Below are 21,462 nucleotides of genomic sequence, written 5' to 3'. Positions count from 1 at the left end.
TCCTATAGTTTAGTAAATAGGATTTTTTTTTTTTTTTTTTTGTGGTTAGCAATAATACTAGGAAAATCAAAAAGCAACATGGCTTAGGGACTAAAGCTTTGGACTCAGAGTCAGAAAGAATCAGGCAAAGCATTTAAGCTCTCTGTCCTCAGTTTCCTCATTTGTAAAAAAAAAAAAAAAAAAAAAGGAGATTGGATCTGATGATTTCTAAAGTCCTTTCCATCTCTAAATCATCTTATGATCTTATAAGCCCTCCATACCATGTTTGTCCCTTTAGTATAGTATCTGGTACATAGAAAGCACTTAATTATCCATATCAGAGTCCTCTCTTCTCTTTTGTCTTCCATTTTTGAAGGTCCCAAGCCTTTGTTTAAATTTTATTTAGAGATTCATGGATTTCGAGCTGGAAGTGATCTCAAAAATTTCCTACTAACCTCCTTTTTTTTATAGATAAGTCCAAGAGACTGAGTACTTAATAAATATTAGCACAAAGACTTGAACCCTGATCCTCTGCAGTATTCTTTTCATTCTGTGGCCCTGTCTCTTCAAATAGAGCCATGTGTACTTATGGTAGTTTTTCATTGCTTGTTTTCTGGAAGTATAATAAAGTTGAAGGGCATAGGACTTTAGTTTTAGTGAGAGTATTGAAGTAGGTAGCTGTCATTTCCAACCATGATAATAACAGCCAGCATTTATTTAGCAATGAAGGTCTTCAGAGTGCTCTACATATGTTATTTCAGTTTAAAACAAATAAGTAACACATTTTTAAAAGAAGTGAAAAGATCAGACAAAAACTTTGTGAGGAAGATGCTATTATTATCCCCATTTTTATAGGCAATAAAAACTGAGACTGAATGATCTGTCCAGTGTCACATAGCCCATTAAGTTTCTGGAACAGCAAAACCTTAATTTGAATCCAGCTTTCTTATTAACTAGGCCACCTAATTACAACCTTCTATGATCTGTGTATATTTGTGGCACTATGAATTTGATTAATGTTAAACAGTTGTAATCATAAGGTACAGATCTATAAACTTTTTAATAATAGTTTATGGATAAAATTTTAGCAATTCTCTTCTTTCAATAGGAGAATAAAGAAATGTTGGATCTTTTTTGCTTTAGGGTTTTTTCCAGTTCTAATATTCTGTGATCCTTTGGAAATGCCTTATGTGTCTGAGAGGTACCTGTCACTACCTCTGACTCCACCCTTATGGTCAGATAACAAATTTCCTTCTCCACCCAAGAGCTGTAAAATGTTCAGTGTACAAGTGTTGCTATAGCAACTTCTCAGCTAGTTTTGTCTGCCCAGTGGAAATTCACAAGTAGTTGATCAGTGAGTGGATTCACAGAATCTCCATTCACCTGAATAAAATGCTAGATTGACTTTAGGGGGTTTCTTCCCCCCTTTTTTTCCTTTCTTTTTTTTCTTTCTCTCCTCCCCCAAAACAGGTTAAAAAAAAATAAAGAATTTGTCAATCCAAGGAAGCCTCATCTTTGTTACTAAGACAAGAAAACTCCAGTCTTTCAAGCACCAAGGTAATAGTATATATTCTGATATTGGGATTTTTAAAATTGCACTTCTGAATTGGACTGTAAATCAGTCATCAATTTCAATCATTTTTATTGGTTTAGAACTTAACATTGGAGGGTCTTAAGCAACTATTCATTTTCCACTCATAATGGGGAGAAGGAATATACGTTTTGTAGAATTCCTTGAATTAGGATGGTTTAATTATTGTTTTTGAGATTTTTTAGTTTTTTCTTACTTTGAAAATATAATTTTAATTGAAGGGAGATACTTCAGAAGTGGTTGATAGTAAACCTTGATAAATTAAAAATACTAAATAAGAAATGTTCCTGTGCTGTTGTTTAATTTTTTTAAATTTTTTTTTTTTTTTTTTTTTTTTTTTTTTTTTTGATGTGTTAGAAGAATCCAAAGTGGGGTTGGGAGAGAAAGGGTGGTGGCCACAAGAGATTAGGAAGTGCTCACCTTGGCCCAATATGTACCAGCTGCCATTGTTAATACAAAGTAAATAGTCTACTAATGGATCTTCCAGGAACACTATTCAGCTGTAACTAAAGAAGTACCCTCTAAGGGCGATTAATAGCAGGTAAGCCGAGACTATGGCAAATTTGCAGTGATACATCAGATGAATGTCATATCTTTTGGAGCAGAATAGTTTCAATGAAATAAAAAAGCTTTTAAGGGTACCATTGTACGTTTAGCATATAATTAGCACCCAGTGAAAATAAAAATAAAATTGCCTACACTCAAAAGTACCATAAAAATGAGAAAAGCAATTTCATCTCAATTTGGTGCTTGTATATATCCTTTTAAATAAAAGGATTATAAGGGAATTTAAAATGGAAAGGAACTTTAGAGATTATTTACATAAAAAGGATATAATGGAGCACCAAGGATTTCAGTGAAGATCTTTCCCTCCTACACTCAGAAGATAGGCTGGTACCCCTTGCTACCACCCTTTCTTTTCTCTACCCCAGCCCTCATTGTCCCATTGCTAGGTTCCTATTAGGCACCATACAAACTAAGGCCAAGCACCCAAACAGCCTGTAATTGACCTTTATTATCTTTACCATAACGTTCTAGGAATGGTACAAACTTTCTATATCTCGCTTCCCCTCAAAATAATGAACTATATGTGTGTAAAACAAATCACTTCTGCCTTTTAAAATTTCCATTATTAAATGTTTCCATTATGATGTATGTATATATGTATATATTCAACATTGCTTGAATTTTTTTAGTTTTATGGTAAATAATTCAGTTAATAGTTTTAGGTGTGCTTTTTTTTTTTTTTAACATTGTAGTTATTTTCCAATCTACCCTACCTCCTTATTAAATCTTCTTCTGTATAAAAGATAACTAAGCAAAGCTGATCTACCAAGTGTCAGTGGGTGAAGTGCTGGGATTGGATCTAGGAAGAAGTGACAACCTCAGACACTCACTTTTGTGATCCTGGACAAATCACTTAATCTCTGCATCAGTTTCCTGAATTGTAAAATAGTTGTTGTGAGGACCAAATGAGATATTTATAAAGTACTAAACATGATGCAGAGTAAATGGTTAATCATTGCTTGTTCCCTTCCCTTTCCACTACAGAATCATTTTGCTCATCCACAGTTCCCCACTTGTCTTCCAAAAAGAATCTTGAACAACACAGTTGGTCATCATAATAGGAGATTGACCAATTTTTGCTGTTAGTTTCCTTTGCCTTTTATATAGTCAAGTATATTTTTTCTTCTCATTCTGTTTATTTCACTCCCCATCCATTCATATAAGTCTTCCCTTATTTCTCTGAATTCATACACAAGAAATTTTAAAGGCATTTAGTTCAACCATCTTGTTCTACAAAGTGAGGAAACGGGCCCTGATTTCCTGCAAGTCACACAGTAAGTAGCAAGCCAGTATTTGAAAGTAAGTTCTCTGACTCCAAATGCAGTCTTTCCACCAAACCAGTATACCTCTTACCAGATATCTATTGTTTATCACAATGAACTATTCCATTACATTTATATACCACAATTTTTCACTCATTCCTTAATCATTGGACACCATTTTATTTCCATTTTTTTCCTCCTAGGAAAAGTATGACTTGGAGTATTCTGGTAAATATAGGGCCTTTTTTCTGCATTTGAGCTTTTTGGGGGAGGAACTACATTACTATATTAAATACCATACATAAATACTTTGCCAAAAAGTAACTTTATTAAAGAGAAAAGAAATAAACATTTATCAAGTACTTACTATGTGCCAGGCACTGTGGTAAATCTTTTGGAAATTGCTGTCTCATCTGATTAAATAGGTTAATTAAATAAGTTTCCTTAAAGAGATTAAACACATAATGAACACATATATGAATGCAGCTATCATATAATTTTTCTTGTTGCATAAAATTATTTCCAGCTACATCATCATAATAAGAGTATAGGATGTGACCAAAACACAGAAATAGCCTTGTTATAGAGAGCTCGCTATTTTAATGATATTTATTAAATTACTGCTATCCAAAGTAGTAAAGGGTTACTCGTGTTCTTTTTCCTAGTTGCTAAGTGAGGGTCTATGAAACCATTTTGTCCTTCTAAACTAAAAGTGAATAAAGAAAGATCTCAGGCTTCATGAAAAGAAGGATTGTAAAGAAAGCCAACTCTTCTGTGAATTGCTGGAGGTGTGTATACTTGTGATCTTCTTCCAACTGACCTGTATGAAGAAGTTTTAGGATAGATTATCAAGCTTCAAAAGGTATTTTGTTAGTGATCTTTTTCCAGAACAACATTGATTTGTAGTATGTTTCTAGGAAAAGCCTATTACTGAACAAGGACAGAATGTGAATTATTTCTTAGTCTCCGAGGTAGGGGCAGGATTGATGTTTGCAGGGCAATCATCCAAATTCTTCTGGCCTAATAGTGGAGAACTTCAGTTTTTCTCACTGCCAGTCCCTTAAACTTTAGAAGTGTGGTATTTATGAACATAAATCATTGGTACAGAGGAAATTCATGCAAAATTAAATATAACAACACTTTTCAGAGCAAAAGGAGCAAGGATTGCAAATTGCAAAAAAAAAAAAAAAAAAATTGCAAAATATATTTTAAAAAATACACGCAATTTTCTAAATATATCTTTTTGGTTTTTTGTTTGTTGTTTGTTTTGTTTTTTTTTTTTTTTTTTTGAAAACAAAGTCACTTTATTATAAAAATTTTTGACAGTATATATGCATGAGTAATTTTTTTATAACATTATCCCTTGTTATCATTTTCCCAAATTATCCCCTCTCTCTCTCTACTCCCTCCCCTAGATGACAGGCAATCCCATACATTTTACATGTGTTACAGTATAACCTAGATACAATATATGTGTGTAAATCCAATTTTCTTGTTGCACATATTAGATTCCGAAGGTATAAGTAACCTGGGTAGATAGACAGTAGTGCTAACAATTTACATTCACTTCCCAGTGTTCATTCTCTGGGTGTAGTTGTTTCTGTCCATCATTGATCAACTGGAAGTGAGTTGGATCTTCTTTATGTTGAAAATATCCACTTCCATCAGAATACATCTTCATACAGCATTGAAGTATACAGCGATCTTCTGGTTCTGCTCATTTCACTCAGCATCAGTTGATGTAAGTCTTTCCAAACCTCTCTGTATTCGTCCTGCTGGTCATTTCTTACAGAACAGTAATATTCCATAACCTTCATATACCATAATTTACCCAACCATTCTCCAATCGATGGACATCCATTCATCTTCCAGTTTCTAGCCACTAAGAAAAAAGCTGCCACAAACATTTTGGCACATATAGGTCCCTTTCCCCTCTTTTAGTATTTCTTTGGGATATAAGCCCAATAGCAGCAATGCTGGATCAAAGGGTATGCACAGTTTGATAACTTTTGGGGCATAGTTCCAAATTGCTCTCCAGAATGGCTGGATTCTTTCACAACTCCACCAACAATGTATTAGTGTCCCAGTTTTCCCACATCCCCTCCAACATTCATCATTATTTGTTCCTGTCATCTTAGCCAATCTGACAGGTGTGTAGTGGTATCTCAGAGTTGTCTTAATTTGCATTTCTCTGATCAGTAGTGATTTGGAACACTCTTTCATAGGAGTGGATATAATTTCAATTTCATCATCTGAGAATTGTCTGTTCATATCCTTTGACCATTTATCAATTGGAGAATGGTTTGATTTCTTATAAATTAAGGTCAGTTCTCTATATATTTTGGAAATGAGACCTTTATCAGAACCTTTAACTGTAAAAATATTTTCCCAATTTGTTACTTCCCTTCTAATCTTGTTTGCATTAGTATTGTTTGTACAGAAACTTTTTAGTTTTGTAGTTTGTAATCAAAATCTTCTATTTTGTGATCAATAATGATCTCTAGTTCTCCTCTGGTCATAAATTCCTTCCTCCTCCACAGGTCTGAGAGATAGACTATTCTCTGTTCCTCTAATCTATTTATGATCTCATTCTTTATGCCTAAATCATGGACCCATTATGATCTTATCTTGGTATATGGTGTTAAGTGTGAATCCATATCTAATTTCTGCTATACTAATTTCCAGTTTTCCAACAGTTTTTTTCAAATAATGAATTTTTATCCCTAATGTTGGTATCTTTGGGTTTGTCAAAGACTAGATTGCTATAGATGTACCCTTTTTTGTCCTTTGTACCTAACCTGTTCCACTGCTCGACTGGTCTGTTTCTTAGCCAATACCAAATGGTTTTGGTGACTGCTGCTATCTAATATAGCTTTAGATCAGGTACACCTAGACTACCTTCATCTGACTTTTTTTTCATTAGTTCCCTTGCAATTCTCGACCTTTTATTCTTCCATATGAATTTTGTTGTTATTTTTTCTAGGTCATTAAACTAGTTTCTTGGGAGTCTGATTGGTATATCACTAAATAAATAGATTAGTTTAGGGAGTATTGTCATCTTAATTATATTCGCTCAGCCTATCCAAGAGCACTGAATGTCTTTCCAATTACTTAAATCTGATTTTATTTTTGTGGCAAGTGTTTTGTAATTTTTCTCATATAATTCCTGACTATTCTTTGGTACATGGATTCCCAAATATTTTATACTCTCAATATTTGTTTGTAATGGAATTTCTCATTGTATCTCTTGCTGTTGCATTTTGTTGGTGATATATAAAAATGCTGAGGATTTATGTGGATTTATTTTGTATCCTGCAACTTTGCTAAAATTCTGAATTATTTCTAATAGCTTTTTTAGCAGAGTCTTTGGGGTTCTCTAAGTATACCATCATGTCATCTGCAAAGAGTGATAGTTTGATTTCCTCATTTCCTACTCTAATTCCTTGAATCTCTTTCTCGGCTCTTATTGCCGAGGCTAGCGTTTCTAGTACTATATTGAATAGTAATGGTGATAGTGGGCAACTTTGTTTCACTCCTGATCTTACTGGGAAAGGTTCTAGTTTATCTCCATTGCATATTATGCTTACTGACGGTCGTAAATATATGCTCCTGATTATTCTAAGGAATAGTCCATTTATTCCTATACTCTCAAGCGTTTTTAGTAGGAATGGATGTTGGATTTTATCAAATGCTTTTTCTGCATCTATTGAGATGATCATATGGTTTTTATTAATTTGATTATTAATATGGTCAATTATACTAATAGTTTTCCTAATATTAAACCAGCCCTGCATTCCTGGTATAAATCCTACTTGATCATAATGTATTATCCTGGGGATGATTTTCTGAATTCTTTTTGCTAATATCTTATTTAAGATTTTAGCATCAATATTCATTAAGGAAATTGGTCTATAGTTTTCTTTCTCAGTTTTCGATGTACCTGGTTTAGATATCAGTACCATGTCTGTGTCATAAAAGGAGTTTGGTAGGACTCCTTCATCCCCTATTTTTTCAAATAGTTTATATAACATTGGGGCTAATTGTTCTTTAAATGTTTGGTAGAATTCACATGTAAATCCATCTGGTCCTGGGGACTTTTTCCTGGGGAGTTGATTAATAGCTTGTTCTATTTCTTTTTCTGAAATGGGACTATTTAAGCAATTTATCTCCTCCTCTGTTAATCTAGGAAGCCTATATTTTTGGAGGAAGTCATCCATTTAACTTAAGTTATCAAATTTATTGGCATAAAGTTGGGCAAAGTAATTCCTTATTATTTCTCTAATTTCCTCTTCATTGGTGAAAAGATCCCCCTTTTCATTTGTAAGACTAACAATTTGATTTTCCTCTTTCCTTTTTCTGATCAGATTTATCAACGGTTTATCTATTTTATTGGCTTTTTCGTAAAACCAGCTCTTGGTTTTATTTATTAATTCAATAGTTTTTTTACTTTCAATATTATTGATTTCTCCTTTTAATTTTTGTATTTCAAGTTTGATTTTTGGTTGGGGGGTTTTAATTTGATCTTTTTCTAGCTTTTTAAGTTGCAGGCCCAATTCATTAATCTTCTCTTTCTCTATTTTGTTCAAACAAGCCTCTAAAGATATAAAATTTCCCCTTATTACCGCTTTAGCTGCATCCCACAGATTTTGGTATGATGTCTCATCATTGTCATTATCTTGGGTGAAATTATTAATTGTTTCTATAATTTGCTGTTTCACCCAGTCATTCTTTAAGATGAGATTATTCCGTTTCCAATTACTTTTTGGTCTATTTCTAAATGTATGTTAATCAGACACATAAAAATGTGTATATAAAGTGAATAGATAGATGGCATATGAAAGAATGCAGTACTATAGTATGGTGTCTTAAATATAATCCTTTTTAGAGAAGCATTATTATCCTTATTTTTCACATAGGGAAATTTAATAACAAAATTAGATCTTGTATTCAATGTTGGAACTGATAAAAGTGCTACTCTTCTTAGGTTTAAAGTCTACTGACTTTCTGCAAAAAAAAGATTGTTCTTTGTGAAAATATGCTCTATAATTATTTGTAAATCTATATGGGTTTTGTATTTTGTATGCTAAGTAGAATTAATCAGCACTATCGATTGTTGTGATCAGCTTTAATTCTTTCCAGTGGCATAATTTAAATTCTAGACCTCCAAACCAATTTTAAAAAGGGCTCTTTGCCATTTAAAAAATAAATCTCTGGCACAGAGGGCCCTTCACCTTTCATTTGGATTAATATTTGTGTTTATGATTTTTTTTAATTCACAGTGCTATTTCTGTATGTATCCAGAAAACATTGTGACCAAAAGAAAAATAGAAATTTAAGTGATGTTTCCTAAAGTACAGATCTGAACATATCATGTCCCTATTCAGTAAACTCCAGTGACTTCTACAAACTCCAGTATCAAATATAGAATCTTTACTTGATTTTTTAAAGCCCTTCATAACCTGCGGAACTCCTTACTACCTTTCTAGTCCTCATACCTTATAACCTTCCACATTATCTGCTATGCAGTGACACAAGCCTCTTTGCTGTTCTTGAACAGGACATTCTATCATCTGACTCTGGGCAATTTCATTGGCTGTTACTTAATGCCTGGAATGATCTCCTTCTTCATCTTCACCTTCACTTTCTGGTTTCACTGACTTTTTTTCAAGTTTCAGTTAAAATCCCATCTTCTAACAAAAGGTCAAAAAATTTCAAGGGAATTAATGAAAAAAAATACAAATGAAGGTGACCTAATTGTGCCAGACTTAAAAAAAGCAGCAGTCATCAAAACCATTTGGTACTAGATAAGAAAGAGAGTAGTCAATCAGTGGAATAGATTGGATCACAGAACAAAATAGTCAACAACTATAGCAATCTAGTGTTTGACAAACCCAAAGACCCCAGATTTTGGGATAAGAACTCTCTATGTGACAAAACCTGCTGGGAAAATTGGAAACTAGCATGGCAGAAACAAGGCATTGATCCACACCTAACACTTTATACTAAGATTAAGGTCAAAAATGGGTTCATAATTTAGATATAAAGAGTGCTATTATAAGTCAATTGAAAGAACATAGGATAGTTTACCTCTCAGATCTATGAAGAAGGAAGAATTTATGACCAAAGAAGAACTGAAGATCATTATTGAACACAAAATAGATAATTTTATTATAATAAGTTAAAAAGTTTTTGTGCAAACAAAACTAATCTTTTCTACAATATTAGCAGGGAAGCAATAAAGTAGGAAAACATTTTTACATTCAAGGATTCTGAAAAAGGCCTCATTTCTAAAATATATAGAGAATTGATTCAAATTTATAAGAAATCAAGCCATTCTCCAATTGATAAATGGTCAAAGGATATGAACAGATAATTTTCAGATGAAGAAATTGAAACTATTTATAGACACATGAAAAGGTGCTCCAAATCAGTGTTGATCAGAGAAATGCAAATTAAGACAACTCTGAGATACCACTACACACCTGTCAGATTGGCTAAAATGACAGGAAAAGATAATGACAAACGTTAGGAGGGGATGTGGGAAAACTGGGACATTGATACATTGTTGGCAGAACTGTGAATGGATCCAACCATTCTGGAGAGCAATTTGGAACTAAACCCAAAGGGCTATCAAAATGTTCATACTCTTTGGCCCAGCAATATTCCTACTGAGCTTATATCCCAAAGAGATCTTAAAGGAGGGAAGGGGACCCACATGTGCAAAAATGTTTGTGGCAGCCCTTTTTGTTGTGGCAAAAAACTGGAAACTGAGTGGATGTCCATCAATTGGAGACTGGCTGAATAAATTATGGTTTATGAATTCTATGGAATATTACTGTTTTATAAGAAATGACCAACAAGATGATTTCAGAGAGGCCTGGAGAGACTTATATGAATTGATGCTAAGTGAAGTAAGCATCTTTGTACACAGTAATAGCAAGATCATGTGATGATCAACTCTGATGGACTTGGGTCTTTTCAACAGTGAGATGATTCAGGCCAATTCCAATAGACTTGTGATAGAGAGAGCCATCTGTACCCAAAGAGAGAACTGTGGGAACTAAGGGTAGATTACAACATAGCATTTTCACTCTTTTTTTTTGTGGTTTGCTTGAATTTTTCTCATTTTTTTAACTTTTTGATCTCTTTTTTCTTGTTAAGCAAAATAATTGTATAAATATGTATGCCTATATTGGATTTAACTTATTTTTACCATGTTTAACATATATTGGATCACATGCCATCTGGGAAGATGGGTGAAGGAAGAGGGGGTGGAATTGGATAGGTAATGCAATGGATAGAGTACCAGCCCAAAGTTCACATCTGGCCTCAGATACTTAAAAAATGTACTAGCTGTGTGATTCTGGGCAAATCACTTTACCCCATTGCCTCCTTTACCCGTCCATACCAGGCTCATCCAAAAAGAAGAAGTCGTTCTTGGTTCTTTTAATGTCAGTATCTTCCCTCTGAAATTATCTCCAGTTTTTCTTATATATGTCTTATCTTGGCAACAAGTCAGCCGATTTTGTATCCCTGGCACTTAGCACAGTGCTGATGCATAGTCAGAGCTTAATAAGTGCCTGATGGCTTGATTAGATTCAACTAAAACAAGCATATTATCTCTTTTTTTTATTAAGTAAGAACCTGCCATGAACAAGATATTCTATCAGTATTTCTTCCTTAAGGTAAGACCTGAATATTATAATTAAGCAAGCAAACCATTAGGAAGCATTGTGCCTGACAACTGAAGATAAAAAGACAAAATCAAAATCTTCCTTTAAGAAGATGCTCACATCTTTACACCCAGTCCTTTTGTCTTTCTGAGCTAGTTTCACAATCCCAATTGCCTCTCAGACATCACCACCATGGAGTCTCAGCCATTTCAAACACAAAGTATGCACAACATAACTTAGTTGTCTCTTCCTGTTATTAAGATCATCCTCTTTCTCCCAGTTTTGCAAGTCCATGACTTCATTGTCAGTTTTTACTCATTTCGCTCATCCCACACATCCATCCCATTGCCAAATTTTGTCATTTTTACCTTTAAAATTCTCTGCTATATGTCCTCTTCTCTACACGCATATAGCCAAACTATAATTCAATGCCTCCACTGCTCTTAAATTTATTATTGTAGTTTCCTAACTGGTTATCCTGCTTCAAAGTACCTTCCTCCTGCCTTTAACCCATGCTTTAGTCACCTAAGTAAATTTTCCAATGGATCTGACCATATCAGCCTCCTCTGCTTATCTTACAATCACACATAAACTTCTCTTTTTTTTGGCATTTCCAGCCTTTTTATACCTTACTCCTCTCTGCACATTTTACCATGTAACTACATTGACCTACTTGCAGTTTCTCAAATATAACACTTCATCACTTATCTTTATATCTTTGCATCGACTGGCCCCTGTGCAGTGAATTCTCTGCCTTTTCACCACTACCTCTTTATTTTCCAAACTTCCTTCAGGACTCAACTCAAATAAAACCTACTATAGGAGACTTTTCTTGGTTCTACTCTTATACTCCCAAGCAAGCTTCTAAGGCCTTTCTTTTTCATATTACCCTGCATATATGTAGGTGGTGCTTTGGAGAGAGTGTTGGGCCTGCAATCAGTAAGATGCATCTTCTTGAGTTCAAATATGGCCTCAGATACCTACTAGCACTGTGACTTTGGGCAAGTCATTTAACCCTGCTTGCCTCAGTTTCCTCATCTGTAAAATGAGTTAGAAAATGAAATGACAAAACACTCCAATGTCTTTGCCAAGAAAACCCCAAATGGGGTCACAGAGAATCAGATATCACTGAAACGACTCAACAACAACAGCAGCAATATCTTAAATATACCTAGATATTTCATGCTTTCACTCCCTTTAAAATATGCATCTTTGAGACTAGAGACTTTTTATTTTTGCCTTTCTTCATATCCCTAGCACTTGACACAGTGCCTGGAACATAGCAAACACTTAATAAATGCAGGTAGCTAGTTCAGTGAATAGAGCACTGGACCTGAATTCAAAGAGACCTGAGTTCAAATCCAGCCATATTAGCTGTGGTCCTGGGCAAGTCACTTAATCTCTATCTGCCTCAATTTCCTCATCTGTAAAATGTCACCTAATAATCTAACTCAGCATTGTTGAAAGGATAAATGATTAATTTTTTATTAAAGCTTTTTATTTTCAATATATGAACAATTTTTCAACACTAACCCTTACAAAACTTTGTGTTCTAATTTTTATCCCTTTCCCCCCACTTGCTCCCCTAGAGGACAAGTAATTCAATATATATTAAACACGGCAAAAATATATGATAAATTCAATATATGGATACATATTTATACAATTATCTTGCTGCACAAGTCAGATCAAAAAGGAAAAAAATGAGAAAAAATAACATGTGAGCAAACAGCTAAAAATGTAAAAATGTTATGTTGTGACCCACAGTCAGTTCCCACAGTCCTCTCTCTGGGTATAGATGGCTCTCTTCATTAAGAGATCACTGGAACTGTCCTCAGTTATCTTATTGTTAAAAAGAGCCACATCCATCAGAACTGATCATTGTATAATTTTGTTGCCGTGTACACTGATTTCCTGGTTCTGCTCATTTCATTTAGCATCAGTAAGTCTCTCTAGGCCTCTCTGAAATCATACTGTTGGTTGTTTCTTACAGAAACAATAATATTCCATAATATCCATATAACATGACTTATTCAGCCATTCTCCAACTGATGGGCATCCACTCAGTTTCCAGTTTCTTGCCACTACAAAGAGGGCTGCCACATTTTTGTACTTTTGGGTCCCCTTTCCTCCTTTTGGATCTTTTTGGGATATAAGCCCAGTAGAAACACTGCTGGGTCAAAAGGTATGCACAGTTTGATAGCCCTTTGGGTACAGTTCCAAATTGCTGTCTTGATCAATTTACAACTCCAACAGTGAATCAATGTCTCGGTTTTCCCACATCTCTCCCAACATAGGTCATTATCTTTTTTTGTCATCTTACCCAATCTGAGAGGTGTGTAGTGGTATCTCAGAGTTGTCTTAATTTGCATTTCTCTGATCAATAGCGATATGGCACACCTTTTCATATGCATAGAAATGATTTCAATTTCTTCATCTGAAAATTGTCTGTTCATATCCTTTGACCATTTGTCAGTTGGAGAATGACTTGAATTCTTATACATTTGAGTCAATTCTCCATACATTTTAGAAATGAGGCCTTTATCAGAATCCTTGAATGTAAACATGTTTTCCCAGTTTATTGTTTCCCTTCTGATCTTGTCTGCATTAGTTTTGTTTATTCAAAAACTTTTTAAACTAAATATAATAAAAAAAAATAACTATTTTGTGTTCAATATTGAACTCTAGTTCTTCTTTGGTCACAAATTTTTTCTTTCTCCACAAATCTTCTTTGATCTTCTAATTTGCTTATAATATCACTCTTTCTGTCTAAATCATGAACCCATTTTGATTTTGTCTTTGTATACAATGTTAGGTGTGAGTCAATGCTTAATTTCTGCCATACTAGTTTCCAATTTTCCCAGCAGTTTTTGTCAAATAGTGAGTTCTTATCCCAAAAGCTGGGGTCTTTGGGTTTGTCAAACATGACTATAGTCATTTTGTCCTGTGAACCAAACCTATTCCACTGATTGACTACTCAATTTCTTAGCCACTACCAAATGGTTTTGATGACCTCTGTTTTATAATAGAATTTTAGGTCTGACACAGCTAGGCCACCATGAGGTAATATTTTAAAAACAAAACTGAAAATGCTATTATTATTGTTGTAGACTGACCTACTGGGAGAAACTACTGTACATATATACGTATATATGACAGCTAGTGGAAGCAAAGCGAGAAAGACCTTAAATAGAATGTAATAATATTGCTGAAAAGATAGGATAGAAGGTTTAATGTTTTTAATTTAATTTAATTTAAAGCTTTAAATGTTGAACAGAGGAATTTATATTTGATCCTAAAGGTAATCCTAAAGGAGTCTCTCAGGAGTTTGCTGAGTTGAGGGGAGGTGGTAATATGGTCAGAACTATTTTCAAAATTCATTCATGAGAGCATATGTGCCAGTAAGATAGATATATAGTATCTTTCTTAAGTCCCAGTAGATAGATATCATGATCAAAGATTCAAAGATTGCTTCTCTTAAAAAGCACAGTACAAGTTTTAATGGTAAAAATTGGAATGGCCTACTTCAAGATTGAATATAGGAAATTCTAGTTTCATTAATAACACATTTACAAATCATCTTATAAGACAGATCACCTCTGTAGCTGGCTAATGTAGTCCATTAATGTCTTAGTTTTTTATTAATTTCTATTACAGATGGAAAATTTTCCTGGACTATTCCCAAATTCTGGGGTATATCTTGTTTGGATCCATCAGCACTGTATTTGTTCAGTATAGTTTTTATTTAATAATGTACAGAATGCAAGAATAAAAAAGTAATCCTTCCCAGAACTGTAACTAGGAGGCTTTTCACCATGGCAGAAAATTTATCCCTAAGTGAAAAATAAAGAGAGTAATAAGCTTAGATCAAAGGCTACAGAGGGAGCTTTGGCAGAATAGAGTCGCAATGGCAGAATGCTAAAAGCAGGACCTAGAACTTCCTGGAGGAAAAGGAGCTTGACTGACATTCTATGTCTTGTGGGATCTCCTAAGGAAGGATGAGAGAGAATAGGTGCTGCATTTGGTGAGATCCACCTGTGCAACTGAGCAAGTCATTCAAACTTTTAGCCTCATTTGACTTATTAATAAAATAAAGAGTTTAGAATAGATAACCATGGAGGGCCTGTTTCACTCTAAATTCATAAACATGAATCTGAGCTTACACTTAGAGAGAAGCCTAGCTTCAAATTTGCAACCTAAGGAGGAGGAAACTAGCAACCTCAGAACCTAGTTGTCAAGAATGAAGCTACCAGCAAGACACTTTATGATATCCATGGGCCTTTGCCTCTTCCTATAAGGCATTCTCTCCTCTACCCATCAACTCCGGAAAGAACATTCACGTAATTGTCCCAGCTTTGACCACAGCATATGCTGCTTGCCCTAGATAGAAAAATATCTAATTATATCTCTGATCCTATATTTAGCATTTGCTAATTTTAGAAGGGATTGAACTAAATGATCTCTTAGGTCTCTTCCAGTGATAGATCCTAAGATTCTCTCTCACTCTTAACGTGAAGAAGCGATGCTGCATGGTGGGTAGAGCAAGGAAGATATGGATTTAAGTCCTACTTCAGACCCATGGGACTGCCCCAAGTGGTTTAGGGAGGTCTCTTAGGTTCCAAGTTACAGAGCAGGTGCCAACCTGCTAATTTCTTTATCTGAGAGTTCCCTATATCAGTGAAATCACAGGACCTGTCCCCTATGCCAACCCTTATTGGGTTCACAGTAAAGTAAAAATAGAAAAGTAGTTAGTTTGATTCTGTAATTTTGTGTCTTTGATTCTTCCTCGCTCAGAATTTGAAACTTTATGTACAGACTGATCAAACCAATCCAACTATATAATGTTTCAATTTACAATGTCTTCCAGAGCACCCTATGGTGTAAATGTTTTCTACTTTCTCTTCCAAACCTGTTTAGGAATTTTAGACTCACAATGGAACTTATGATCATTTAATCAAAATTCGCACCTAATGAAGGAATCCCTTTTCTAAAATTCTTACTATCATCATTTGCTTTAAGCACTTCTAGTGATGGACTACCAACAAGGAAGTGTCAGAATCATATATTCCATTTCTAATGCATTCTTTTTATTTTAAAGTTACCATAGATATAAACAGATGCGTTTACTTAAACAAAGCTAAGTTACTAAGCTATTAATTCATTACTTCCCTTAGTAAGATTTGACAGTGTCCTTTGAGAGAGTCAAAGAATGAATAAACCTAATGGTGAATTTCTCAAAAGAAAACTGATTGTCTAGCAAGCCATTGAGTCAGCCCTGTGTCAGTCACCATGCATTTATTAAGTGCCTATTATGAGCTAGGTACTTTGTGTTAAATGCTAGAAATAAAAGTGAAAAAAAAAGACAATTTCTGCTTCAAGGAATTTACATTCTAATAAGGGAAAAATTACATAAAAGAAGTAAGTAGGGGTACCTGACTTGGGAGACATGGTGGAGAAGGTCCAGAATCCACCTTAGAGAAGGTGGAACTTCAGGGAGAAGTCAGTCAGTAAGAGGATGAGGCTGAAGAGTTACTTTCAATGTGTGAATTCCAGTAGAAAAAGAGTTCTGGAACATGGGTAGAAAAATTCTGGAAGGAGTACTTTAAAAAGTCCTTTTAAGAAAACAGCAGAAGGTTCTGAGAAAAGCACCCAGTGATTAAAAGAATGGAAAAACAAATCTTATGGAGAGAGGTCAAAGCAGTAGAGATTGTTTAGTCTAGAAAAGAGAAAGCTAAGATTAACTGTCTCCAAGGATGGGAAGGGTTTCTGTGAATGGGATGCCAACCAGTTGTTTCCCATGTCCTTAGAGGATCAAACTGAAGGACATGGGTTTAAAGTTGAGAGATTTCTTTTGGACAAAAAGCAGATTTTGAAGGTCAGCATGACAAAACAATCAAATAAGCTAATGAGGAAGCTATGGGGTCTCCATCACTGGAGAATCTCTTTCTTGAGAGAAGGATCAAGCTCCATTGCAGCCACTGGAAGTACTGGCATTCACTTACGTGAAAATTCTTGTACAAAGGGCTTCCTGAACAGTTTTTGAGAATATACTTTCTGAAGGATAGTATGTTCTCTAATGGATTCCATCCTGAAGACAGACATTGTTTTTTGATTCCTCCTTGCATTAGTTATTCTGAAGTCTCTATCTGACTAAAGTATTATTGTTTAATTAAACAGCAACCAAAAAAATTTCTAACCTTGAATTTTCTCAATTCTAGGCTCCAAAATTCACATGTATAGAGTTTGGTCAGAAGGACAGTTTGCTCTCTGGGAAGAGAATTAACCAGTGTTTCTTGCCACAGTTCATTTTGGCTGACTGCTAGAATTCAGCTGTTAAAGATAGCTGCCTGACTATTTCCCCAAGTAAAAGGACAAACCAAGTGGCAAATGTTGGACTCAACAATATCTTATTTCCATCAGCAATAATAATAAGCATTTATTTAGTTCTAGAAGTGCCTTATGCATCTGCTGGGCACATTTGTCTACTCAGGACGCAATCTAAAATGCGTATGTGTATTAGTTTTCTTTTCTTTTTTTTTTTTAATTTTTATTTTATTTTATAATTATAACATTTTTTTGACAGTACATATGCATGGGTAATTTTTTACAACATTATCCCTTGCACTTACTTCTATTCAGATTTTTTCCCTTCCTCCCCCAACCCCCTCCCCCAGATGGCAAGCAGTCTTATATATGTTAAATATATTACAGTATATTCTAGATACAATATATGTGTGTAGAACCGAATTTTTTGTTGCACAGGAAGAATTGGATTCAGAAGGTAAAAATAACAGTTTACATTCATTTCCCAGTGTTCCTTTTCTGGATGTAGCTGATTCTGTCCATCATTAATCAATTGGAATTGGATTAGCTCTTCTCTATGTTGAAGAAATCCACTTCCATCAGCATACATCCTCGTACAGTATCATTGTTGAAGTGTATAATGATCTTCTGGTTCTGCTCGTTTCACTTAGCATCAGTTGATGTAAGTCTCTCCAAGCCTCTCTGTATTTCTCCTGTTGGTCATTTCTTATAGAACAATAATATTCCATAACATTCATATACCATAGTTTACCCAACCATTCTCCAATTGATGGACATCCATTCATCTTCCAGCTTCTAGCCACTATGAAAAGGGCTGCCACAAACATTTTGGCACATACAGGACCCTTTCCCTTCTCTAGTAGTTCCTTGGGGTATAAGCCCAGTAGTAGTATGGCTGGGTCAAAGGGTATGCACATTTTGATAACTTTTTGGGCATAATTCCAGATTGCTCTCCAGAATGGTTGGATTCTTTCACAACTCCACCAACAATGCATCAGTGTCCCAGTTTTTCCACAGCCCCTCCAACATTCATCGTTATTTGTTCCTGTCATCTTAGCCAATCTGACAGGTGTGTAATGATACCTCAGAGTTGTCTTAATTTGCATTTCTCTGATCAATAGTGATTTGGAACACTCTTTCATATGAGTGGAAATAGTTTTAATTTCATCATCTGAAAATTGTCTGTTCATATCCTTTGACCATTTATCAATTGGAGAATGGCTTGATTTCTTATAAATTAAAGTCAATTCTCTGTATATTTTGGAGATGAGGCCTTTATCAGAACCTTTAACTGTAAAAATGTTTTCCCAATTTGTTACTTCCCTTCTAAAATTGTTTGCATTAGTTTTGTTTGTGCAGAAACTTTTTAATTTGGTGTAATCAAAATGTTCTATTTTGTGATCAATAATGGTCTCTAGTTCTCCCTTGGACACAAACTCCTTCCTCCTCCACAAGTCTGAGAGGTAAACCATCCCATGTTCCTCCAATTTATTTATGATTTCGTTCTTTATGCCTAAATCTTGGACCCATTTTGATCTAATCTTAGTATGTGGTGTTAAATGTGGGTCCATGCCTAGTTTCTGCCATACTAATTTCCAGTTTTCCCAGCAGTTTTTGTCAAATAATGAATTGCTATCCCAAAATTTGGGATCTTTGGGTTTGTCAAAGATTAGATTGCTATTTTTATTCACTATCTTGCCCTGTGAACCTAACCTATGCCACTGATCAACTAGTCTATTTCTTAGCCAATACCAAATGGTTTTGGTGACTGTTGCTTTATAATATAGCTTTAAATCAGGTACACTTAGACCACCTTCCTCTGACTTTTTTTTCATTAGTTCCCTTGCAATTCTCGACCTTTTATTCTTCCATATGAATTTTGTTGTTATTTTTTCTAGGTCATTAAAATAGTTTCTTGGGAGTCTGATTGGTATAGCACTAAATAAATAGATTAGTTTGGGGAGTATTGTCATCTTTATTATATTCGCTCGGCCTATCCAAGAACACTGAATGTCTTTCCAATTATTTAAATCTGACTTTATTTTTGTGGCAAGTGTTTTGTAATTTTGCTCATATAATTCCTGACTCTCCTTTGGTAGATATATTCCCAAATATTTTATACTATCGACTGTTATTTTGAATGGAATTTCTCTTTGTATCTCTTGCTGTTGGATTGTATTGGTAATGTATAAAAATCCTGAGGATTTATGTGGATTTATTTTGTATCCTGCGACTTTGCTAAAATTCTGAATTATTTCTAATAGCTTTTTAGCAGAGTCTTTGGGGTTCTCTAAGTATACCATCATGTCATCTGCGAAAAGTGACAATTTGATTTCTTCATTTCCTACTCTAATTCCTTGGATCTCTTTCTCGGCTCTTATTGCCAAGGCTAGAGTTTCTAGTACTATATTGAATAGTAATGGTGATAGTGGGCAACCTTGTTTCACTCCTGATCTTACAGGGAAAGGTTCTAGTTTATCACCATTACATATGATGTTTACTGAAGGTTTTAAATATATGCTCCTTATTATTTTAAGGAATAGTCCATTTATTCCTATACTCTCAAGCGTTTTTAGTAGGAATGGATGTTGGATTTTATCAAATGCCTTTTCTGCATCTATTGAGATGATCATATGGTTTTTATTAATTTGATTATTAATATGGTCAATTATACTAATAGTTTTCCTAATATTAAACCAGCCCTGCATTCCTGGTATAAATCCCACTTGGTCATAATGTATTATCCTGGGGATGATTTTCTGAAGTCTATTTGCTAATATCTTATTTAAGATTTTAGCATCAATATTCATTAAGGAAATTGGTCTATAGTTTTCTTTCTCAGTTTTCGATCTACCTGGTTTAGGTATCAGTACCATGTCTGTGTCATAGAAGGAATTTGGTAAGACTCCTTCAATCCCTATTTTTTCAAATAGTTTACATAGCATTGGAGTTAGTTGTTCTTTAAATGTTTGGTAGAATTCACCTGTAAATCCATCTGGTCCTGGGGACTTTTTCTTAGGAAGTTGGTTAATAGCTTGGTCTATTTCTTTTTCTGAGATGGGACTATTTAGACTACTTACTTCTTCCTCTGTTAATCTGGGCAAGCTATATTTTTGAAGGTATTCTTCCATTTCATTTAAGTTATCGAATTTATCGGCATAAAGTTGAGCAAAGTAGCTCCTAACTATTGTTCTAATTTCCTCTTCATTAGTGGTGAGTTCACCCTTTTCATTTTCAAGACTATCAATTTGCTTTTTCTCTTTCCTTTTTTTAATCAGGTTTACTAAGGGTTTGTCTATTTTGTTGGTTTTTTCATAAAACCAACTCTTAGTTTTATTAATTAATTCAATAGTTTTTTTTACTTTCAATTTTATTAATCTCACCTTTTATTTTTTGAATTTCAAGTTTTGTGTTTGTCTGGGGGTTTTTAATTTGTTCCTTTTCTAGCAATTTGAATTGTAAGCCCAATTCGTTGGCCCTCTCTTTCTCTATTTTATGCAAGTAGGCCTGTAGAGATATAAAACTTCCCCTTATTACTGCTTTGGCTGTATCCCACACATTTTGGTATGATGTCTCATTATTGTCATTTTCTTGGGTGAAGTTATTAATTATGTCTATGATTTGCTGTTTTACCCAATCATTCTTTAGTATACGATTATTTAGTTTCCAATTATTTTTTGGTCTATTTTCCCCTGGCTTTTTATTAAATGTTATTTTGATTGCATTATGGTCTGAAAAGGATGCATTTACTATTTCTGCCTTACTGCATTTGATTTTGAGGTTTTTATGCCCTAGTATATGATCAATTTTTGTATAGGTTCCATGAACTGCTGAGAAGAAAGTATATTCCTTTCTGTCTCCATTTAGCTTTCGCCAAAGATCTATCATATCAAACTTTTCTAGTATTCTATTTACCTCTTTGACTTCTTTCTTATTTATTTTGTGGTTTGATTTATCTAATTCTGAGAGTGCAAGGTTGAGATCTCCCGCTATTATAGTTTTGCTATCTATTTCCTCTTGCAGCTCTCTTAATTTCTCTTTTAAGAATTTAGATGCTGCACCACTT

The 21,462-nt window shown here is 34.3% G+C and overlaps 1 protein-coding gene across 1 annotated transcript in view; it reads left to right on the top strand.

Moving 5' to 3' along the window:
• Positions 1-1,943: 1,943 nt before the first annotated feature.
• Positions 1,944-21,462, top strand: part of LOC141566082 (uncharacterized) — a 207,149-nt gene continuing 187,630 nt past the window's right edge. The window contains exons 1-3 of the mRNA XM_074310125.1: positions 1,944-2,111; positions 4,065-4,261; positions 4,974-5,140. The gene's annotated coding sequence lies outside the window, so the exon portion shown is untranslated. The remainder of the gene's footprint in view (positions 2,112-4,064; positions 4,262-4,973; positions 5,141-21,462) is intronic.

The sequence above is a fragment of the Sminthopsis crassicaudata genome, chromosome 4, assembly GCF_048593235.1.
Source record: "Sminthopsis crassicaudata isolate SCR6 chromosome 4, ASM4859323v1, whole genome shotgun sequence".
NCBI lineage: Eukaryota > Metazoa > Chordata > Mammalia > Dasyuromorphia > Dasyuridae > Sminthopsis > Sminthopsis crassicaudata.
Note: the sequence above shows the minus strand (reverse complement) of the source record. Positions and strands in the feature narration are given on the sequence as shown.